Genomic DNA, 8,444 nt, shown 5'->3' on the forward strand with positions numbered 1-8,444 from the left:
TAGTCTAATGTATTTCCTATGGAGGGGTTTGTTTGTTTACGATTAGCTTAATTACTCGACTACTGTTTGTCGTAGCCCTAATTCTTAGTATGGCTAGATGGGGGACAAATTGGTCTATAACATACTCAAAGGACATCCCCGTATCTCCAGTAGAAACAGAGTTACGAGCCTGCAAAGTTTATTTTCAAAAATCAAAAGTAACCTTCTAACAATAAGTGAGACAAAAAATAAGTTGACGACGATATTGAGGTAGCCTCAAGTTTAAAGTATCCTTGTATGGGGAGCAAAGAGTACTATAACATATCCAAAGGAGATCCCAGTATCTCTTGTAGAACAAGAGTTATGAGCCTCCAAAGTTTAGTGCAAAAATCATAAGTAACATAATAAAATAAGTGAGACGATACCAAAGTTGACGAACATTTTGCTTAATATCTCGGCCCCTGTTTCTCGTAGCTCAATGTTTTTAGTGTGGTTAGATGAACGACAATTTGTACTTTAACATATCCTAAGGACATCCCCGTATCTCTAGTAGACACAGAGTTATGGGCCTGCAAAGTATAGTCTAATGCATTTCCTATGGACGGGTTGTTTGTTTACGTTTAGCTTAATTAGTCCTTAATTACTCGAATTTAAATTAAGTGAGACAAATTAACGTTCATCATTTTAAAACAATAACAAAAAGAAAACCTGTTTGCTTTTTACATATCTATTAAAATTTAAAAGAGGAAGAAAAAGTGAAAAAGCCAACGGCACGCAGTGTTCCTAAGTGGTCTCCCTCCCAAGTAGCGACTGCGCTCGACGCCGCTTAACTTCGGTTATCGGACGAGAACCGGTGTATTCAGCGTGATATGGCCGTTGCCGAGAGTGCTAGTTAATAATTTGAATTTAATTAACTTTCATCTTTATAAAACAATAACAAAACGATATGTTTGCTTTTTTCATATCTGGTGGAATTTGAAAGAGGAAACAAAAGTGAAAAAACAAACGGCACGCAGTATTCCCAAATACTGTATGCGCTCGACGCTGCTTAACTTCGGTTTTCGGACGAGAACCGGTGTATTCAGCGTGATATGGCCGTTGCCGAGAGTGCTAGTTAATAATTTGAATTTAATTAACTTTCATCTTTATAAAACAATAACAAAAAGAAGATATGTGTGCTTTTTTCAAATCGGGTGGAATTTAAAAGAGGAAACAAAAGTGAAAAACCAACGGCACGCAGTATTCCCAAGTACTGACTGCGCTCGACGCTGCTAACGTCGGCGATCGGACGAGAACCGGTGTTCTCAGCGTGATATGGCCGTTGCCGAGAGTGCTAGTTAAAAATTCGAATTTAAATTAAGTGAGACAAATTAACCTTCATCATTTTAAAACAATAACAAAAAAAACATGTTTGCTTTTTTCATATCTATTAAAATTTAAAAGAGGAAAAAAAAGTGAAAAAATCAACGGCACGCAGTGTTCCCCCTCCCAAGTAGCGACTGCGCTCGACGCCGCTTAACTTCGGTTATCGGACGAGAACCGGTGTATTCAGCGTGATATGGCCGTTGCCGAGAGTGCTAGTTAATAATTTGAATTTAATTAACTTTCATCTTTATAAAACAATAACAAAACGATATGTTTGCTTTTTTCATATCTGGTGGAATTTGAAAGAGGAAACAAAAGTGAAAAAACAAACGGCACGCAGTATTCCCAAATACTGTATGCGCTCGACGCTGCTTAACTTCGGTTTTCGGACGAGAACCGGTGTATTCAGCGTGATATGGCCGTTGCCGAGAGTGCTAGTTAATAATTTGAATTTAATTAACTTTCATCTTTATAAAACAATAACACAAAGAAAATATGTTTACTGTTTTCATATCTGGTGGAATTTGAAAGAGGAAACAAAAGTGAAAAAGCAAACGGCACGCAGTATTCCCAAGTACTGTATGCGCTCGACGCTGCTTAATTTCGGTGATCGGACGAGAACCGGGGTTATCAGCGTGATATGGCCGTTGCCGAGAGTGCTAGTTAATAATTCGAATTTAAATTAAGTGAGACAAATTAACCTTCATCATTTTAAAACAATAAGAAAAAGAAAACATGTTTGCTTTTTTCATATCTATTAAAATTTAAAAGAGGAAAAAAAAATGAAAAAGCCAACGGCACGCAGTGTTCCTAAGTGGTCTCCCTCCCAAGTAGTGACTGCGCTCGACGCTGCTTAACTTCGGTTATCGGACGAGAACCGGTGTTTTCAGCGTGATATGGCCGTTGCCGAGAGTGCTAGTTAATAATTTGAATTTAATTAACTTTCATCTTTATAAAACAATAACAAAAAGAAAATATGTTTGCTGTTTTCATATCTGGTGGAATTTGAAAGAGGAAACAAAAGTGAAAAAGCAAACGGCACGCAGTATTCCCAAGTACTGTATGCGCTCGACGCTGCTTAACCTCGGTGATCGGACGTGAACCGGTGTTTTCAGCGTGATATGGCCGTTGCCGAGAGTGCTAGTTAATAATTCGAATTTAAATTAAGTGAGACAAATAAACCTTCATCATTTTAAAACAATAACAAAATGAAAACATGTTTGCTTTTTTCATATCTAAAGATGAAAGTTAATTAAATTCAAATTATTAACTAGCACTCTCGGCAACGGCCATATCACGCTGAAAACACCGGTTCTCGTCCGATAAGCAGCGTCGAGCGCAGTCACTACGTGGGAGGGAGACCACTTAGGAACACTGCGTGCCGTTGGCTTTTTCACTTTTTTTTCCTCTTTTAAATTTTAATAGATATGAAAAAAGCAAACATGTTTTCTTTTTCTTATTGTTTTAAAATGATGAAGGTTAATTTGTCTCACTTAATTTAAATTCGAATTATTAACTAGCACTCTCGGCAACGGCCATATCACGCTGATAACCCCGGTTCTCGTCCGTTCACCGAAGTTAAGCAGCGTCGAGCGCAGTCACTACTTGGGAGGGAGACCACTTAGGAACACTGCGTGCCGTTGGCTTTTTCATTTTTTTTCCTCTTTTAAATTTTAATAGATATGAAAAAAGCAAACATGTTTTCTTTTTCTTATTGTTTTAAAATGATGAAGGTTAATTTGTCTCACTTTATTAAATTCGAATTATTAACTAGCACTCTCGGCAACGGCCATGTCACGCTGAAAACACCGGTTCTCGTCCGATCATCGAAGTTGAGCAGCGTCGAGCGCAGTCAGTACTTGGGAATACTGCGTGCCGTTGGCTTTTTCACTTTTGTTTCCTCTTTTAAATTCCACCAGATATGAAAAAAGCAAACATATCTTTTTTTTGTTATTGTTTTATAAAGATGAAGGTTAAATAAATTAAAATTATTAACTAGCTCTCTCGGCAACGGCCATATCACGCTGAAAACACCGGTTCTTGTCCGATCACCGAAGTTGAGCAGCGTCGAGCGCAGTCAGTACTTAGGAATACTGCGTGCCGTTGGCTTTTTCACTTTTGTTTCCTCTTTTAAATTCCACCAGATATGAAAAAAGCAAACATATCTTCTTTTTGTTATTGTTTTATAAAGATGAAGGTTAAATAAATTAAAATTATTAACTAGCACTCTCGGCAACGGCCATATCACGCTGAATACACCGGTTCTCGTCCGATAATCGAAGTTAAGCAGCGTCGAGCGCAGTCAGTACTTGGGAGGGGGAACACTGCGTGCCGTTGATTTTTTCACTTTTTTTCCTCTTTTAAATTTTAATAGATATGAAAAAAGCAAACATGTTTTTTTTTGTTATTGTTTTAAAATGATGAAGGTTAATTTGTCTCACTTAATTTAAATTCCAATTTTTAACTAGCACTCTCGGCAACGGCCATATCACGCTGAGAACACCGGTTCTCGTCCGAAAACCGAAGTTAAGCAGCGTCGAGCGCATACAGTATTTGGGAATACTGCGTGCCGTTTGCTTTTTCACTTTTGTTTCCTCTTTCAAATTCCACCAGATATGAAAAAAGCAAACATATCGTTTTGTTATTGTTTTATAAAGATAAAAGTTAATTAAATTCAAATTATTAACTAGCACTCTCGGCAACGGCCATATCACGCTGAATACACCGGTTCTCGTCCGATAACCGAAGTTAAGCGGCGTCGAGCGCAGTCACTACTTGGGAGAGAGACCACTTAGGAACACTGCGTGCCGTTGGCTTTTTCACTTTTTCTTCTTCTTTTAAATTTTAATAGATATGTAAAAAGCAAACAGGTTTTCTTTTTGTTATTGTTTTAAAATGATGAACGTTAATTTGTCTCACTTAATTTAAATTCGAGTAATTAAGGAGTAATTAAAGGAGTAATTAAGCTAAACGTAAACAAACAACCCGTCCATAGGAAATGCATTAGACTATACTTTGCAGGCCCATAACTCTGTGTCTACTAGAGATACGGGGATGTCCTTAGGATATGTTAAAGTACAAATTGTCGTTCATCTAACCATACTAAAAACATTGAGCTACGACAAACAGGGGCCGAGATATTAAGCAAAATGTTCGTCAACTTTGGTATCGTCTCACTTATTTTATTATGTTACTTATGATTTTTGCATCAAACTTTGGAGGCTCATAACTCTTGTTCTACAAGAGATACTGGGATCTCTTTTCGATATGTTATAGTACTCTTTGCTCCCCATACAAGGATACTTTAAACTTGAGGCTACCTCAATATCGTCGTGAACTTATTTTTTGTCTCACTTATTGTTAGAAGGTTACTTTTGATTTTTGAAAATAAACTTTGCAGGCTCGTAACTCTGTTTCTACTGGAGATACGGGGATGTCCTTTGAGTATGTTATAGACCAATTTGTCCTCCATCTAGCCATACTAAGAATTAGGGCTACGAAAAAACAGTAGTCGAGTAATCAAGCTAATCGTAAACAAACAAACCCCTCCATAGGAAATACATTAGACTAAATTCTGGAGGCTCGTAACTCTGGTTCTACCAGAGATACGGGGATGTAAATAATGTGACCTTGACAGAAATGTGAGGCGGATGCGATAACCGCTACACTAAAGATATGTTATTATTTTTAATCGAGGGAACAGGGTCAAGTAAGTAAGCAATAAGTGAACAAACAAACCCCTCCATAGAAAATGCATTAGACTATACTTTGCAGGCCCATAACTCTGTGTCTACTAGAGATACCGGGATGTTCTTAGGATATGTTATAGTCCAACTTGTCCCCCATCTAAACATACTAAAATATTTGGGTTACGACAAACAGGGGCCGAGTAATTAAGTTAAACGTAAACAAACAACCCCTCCATAGGAAATGCATTAGACTATACTTTGCAGGCTCGTAACTCTGTTTCTACTGGAGATACGGGGATGTCCTTTGAGTATGTTTTAGTCCAATTTGTCTGTCATCTAACCATACTAAGAATTAGGGCTACGACAAACAGTAGTCGAGTAATTAAGCTAATCGTAAACAAACAAACCCCTCCATAGGAAATACATTAGACTAAATTCTGGAGGCTCGTAACTCTGGTTCTACCAGAGATACGGGGATGTAAATAATGTCACCTTGACACAAATGTTCGGATAATTATAACGATCTTTGCATGTTCCAAGCAAAAAAAAAAAAACTTCGCGGTTTCGAACCTGTGGTTTTCCGGGAGTGAGGCGGATGCGATAACCGCTACACTAAAGATATGTTATTATTTTTAATCGAATGAACAGGGTCAAGTAATTAAGCAATACGTGAACAAACAAACCCCTCCTTAGAAAATGCATTAGACTATACTTTGCAGGCTCGTAACTCTGTTTCTACTGGAGATACGGGGATGTCCTTTGAGTATTTTATAGTCCAATTTGTCCCCCATCTAACCATACTAAAAACATTGAGCTACGACAAACAGGGGCCGAGTAATTAAGCTAAACGTAAACAAACAACCCGTCCATAGGAAATGCATTAGACTATACTTTGCAGGCCCATAACTCTGTGTCTACTAGAGATACGGGGATGTCCTTAGGATATGATATAGTCCAAAATGTCCCCCATCTAACCATACTAAAAACTTTGGGCTACGACAAACAGGGGCCGAGTGATTAAGCTAAACGTAAACAAACAACCCCTTTATAGGAAATGCATTAGACTATACTTTGCAGGCTCGTAACTCTGTTTCTACTGGAGATACGGGGATGTCCTTTGAGTATGTTTTAGTCCAATTTGTCCCCCATCTAACCATACTAAAAACATTGAGCTACGACAAACAGGGGCCGAGATATTAAGCAAAATGTTCGTCAACTTTGGTATCGTCTCACTTATTTTTATTATGTTACTTATGATTTTTGCACTAAGCTTTGGAGGCTCATAACTCTTGTTCTACAAGAGATACTGGGATCTCCTTTGGATATGTTATAGTACTCTTTGCTCCCTATACAAGGATACTTTAAACTTGAGGCTACCTCAATATCGACGTCAACTTACTTTTTGTCTCACTTATTGTTAGACGGTTACTTTTGATTTTTGAAAATATGCTTTGTAGGCTCGTAACTCTGTTTCTACTGGAGATACGGGGATGTCCTTAGATTATGTTATAGACCAATTTGTCCCCCATCTAGCCATACTAAGAATTAGGGCTACGACAAACAGTAGTCGAGTAATTAAGCTAATCGTAAACAAACAAACCCCTCCATAGGAAATACATTAGACTAAATTCTGGAGGCTCGAAACTCTGGTTCTACCAGAGATACGGGGATGTAAATAATGTGACCTTGACACAAATGTTCGGATAATTATAAAGGTCTTTGCATGTTCCAAGCAAAAAAAAACTTCGCGGTTTCGAACCTGTGGCCTTCCGAGAGTGAGGCGGATGCGATAACCGCTACACTAAAGATATGTTATTATTTTTAATCGAAAGAACAGGGTCAAGTAATTAAGCAATACGTGAACAAACAAACCCCTCCATAGAAAATGCATTAGACTATACTTTGCAGGCTCGTAACTCTGTTTCTACTGGAGATACGGGGATGTCCTTTGAGTATGTTATAGTCCAATTTGTCCCCCATCTAACCATACTAAAAACATTGAGCTACGACAAACAGGGGCCGAGTAATTAAGCTAAACGTAAACAAACAACCCGTCCATAGGAAATGCATTAGACTATACTTTGCAGGCCCATAACTCTGTTTCTACTAGAGATACGGGGATGTCCTTAGGCTATGATATAGTCCAAATTGTCCCCCATCTAACCATACTAAAAACTTTGGGCTACGACAAACAGGGGCCGAGTAATTAAGCTAAACGTAAACAAACAACCCCTTTATAGGAAATGCATTAGACTATACTTTGCAGGCTCGTAACTCTGTTTCTACTGGAGATACGGGGATGTCCTTTGAGTATGTTTTAGTCCAATTTGTCCCCCATCTAACCATACTAAAAATATTGAGCTACGACAAACAGGGGCCGAGTAATTAAGCTAAACGTAAACAAACAACCCGTCCATTGAAAATGCATTAGACTATACTTTGCCGGCTCGTAACTCTGTTTCTTCTGGAGATACGGGGATGTCATTTGAGTATGTTATTGTCCAATTTGTCTTTCATCTAACCATACTAAAAACATTGAGCTACGACAAACAAGGGCCGAGATATTAAGCAAAATGTTCGTCAACTTTGGTATCGTCTCACTTATTTTTATTCTGTTACTTATGATTTTTGCACTAAACTTTGGAGGCTCATAACTCTTGTTCTACAAGAGATACTGGGATCTCCTTTGGATATGTTATAGTACTCTTTGCTCCCTATACAAGGATACTTTAAACTTGAGGCTACCTCAATATCGTCGTCAACTTACTTTTTGTCTCACTTATTGTTAGAAGGTTACTTTTGATTTTTGAAAATATGCTTTGCAGGCTCGTAACTCTGTTTCTACTGGAGATACGGGGATGTCCTTTGAGTATTTTATAGTCCAATTTGTCCCCCATCTAACCATACTAAAAACATTGAGCTACGACAAACAGCAGTCGAGTAATTAAGCTAATCGTAAACAAACAAACCCCTCCAAAGGAAATACATTAGACTAAATTCTGGAGGCTCGTAACTCTGGTTCTACCAGAGATACGGGGATGTAAATAATGTGACCTTGACACAAATGTTCGGATAATTATAAAGGTCTTTGCATTTTCCAAGCAAAAAAAAAAAACTTCGCGGTTTCGAACCTGTGGCTTTCCGGGAGTGAGGCGGATGCGATAACCGCTACACTAAAGATATGTTATTATTTTTAATCGAATGAACAGGGTCAAGTAATTAAGCAATACGTGAACAAACAAACCCCTCCTTAGAAAATGCATTAGACTATACTTTGCAGGCTCGTAACTCTGTTTCTACTGGAGATACGGGGATGTCCTTTGAGTATTTTATAGTCCAATTTGTCCCCCATCTAACCATACTAAAAACATTGAGCTACGACAAACAGGGGCCGAGTAATTAAGCTAAACG

At 38.1% G+C, this 8,444-nt stretch overlaps 7 pseudogenes; 5 read left to right on the forward strand and 2 right to left on the reverse strand.

Annotated features, from left to right (window-relative positions):
• Positions 1–741: 741 nt before the first annotated feature.
• LOC149583109 (5S ribosomal RNA) lies at positions 742–860 on the reverse strand (annotated as a pseudogene).
• Positions 861–2,133: 1,273 nt separating this feature from the next.
• LOC149583110 (5S ribosomal RNA) lies at positions 2,134–2,252 on the reverse strand (annotated as a pseudogene).
• A 619-nt stretch (positions 2,253–2,871) lies between these two features.
• On the forward strand, positions 2,872–2,990 carry LOC149583111 (5S ribosomal RNA; annotated as a pseudogene).
• Positions 2,991–3,125: 135 nt separating this feature from the next.
• On the forward strand, positions 3,126–3,228 carry LOC149583112 (5S ribosomal RNA; annotated as a pseudogene).
• A 122-nt stretch (positions 3,229–3,350) lies between these two features.
• LOC149583113 (5S ribosomal RNA) lies at positions 3,351–3,453 on the forward strand (annotated as a pseudogene).
• Positions 3,454–3,575: 122 nt separating this feature from the next.
• Positions 3,576–3,684, forward strand: LOC149583114 (5S ribosomal RNA; annotated as a pseudogene).
• Positions 3,685–4,041: 357 nt separating this feature from the next.
• Positions 4,042–4,160, forward strand: LOC149583115 (5S ribosomal RNA; annotated as a pseudogene).
• The last annotated feature ends 4,284 nt before the right edge of the window (positions 4,161–8,444 follow it).

Source organism: Phalangium opilio, unplaced genomic scaffold, assembly GCF_054372755.1.
Source record: "Phalangium opilio isolate 3A_F unplaced genomic scaffold, DU_Popi_V2 ptg001421l_1, whole genome shotgun sequence".
NCBI lineage: Eukaryota > Metazoa > Arthropoda > Arachnida > Opiliones > Phalangiidae > Phalangium > Phalangium opilio.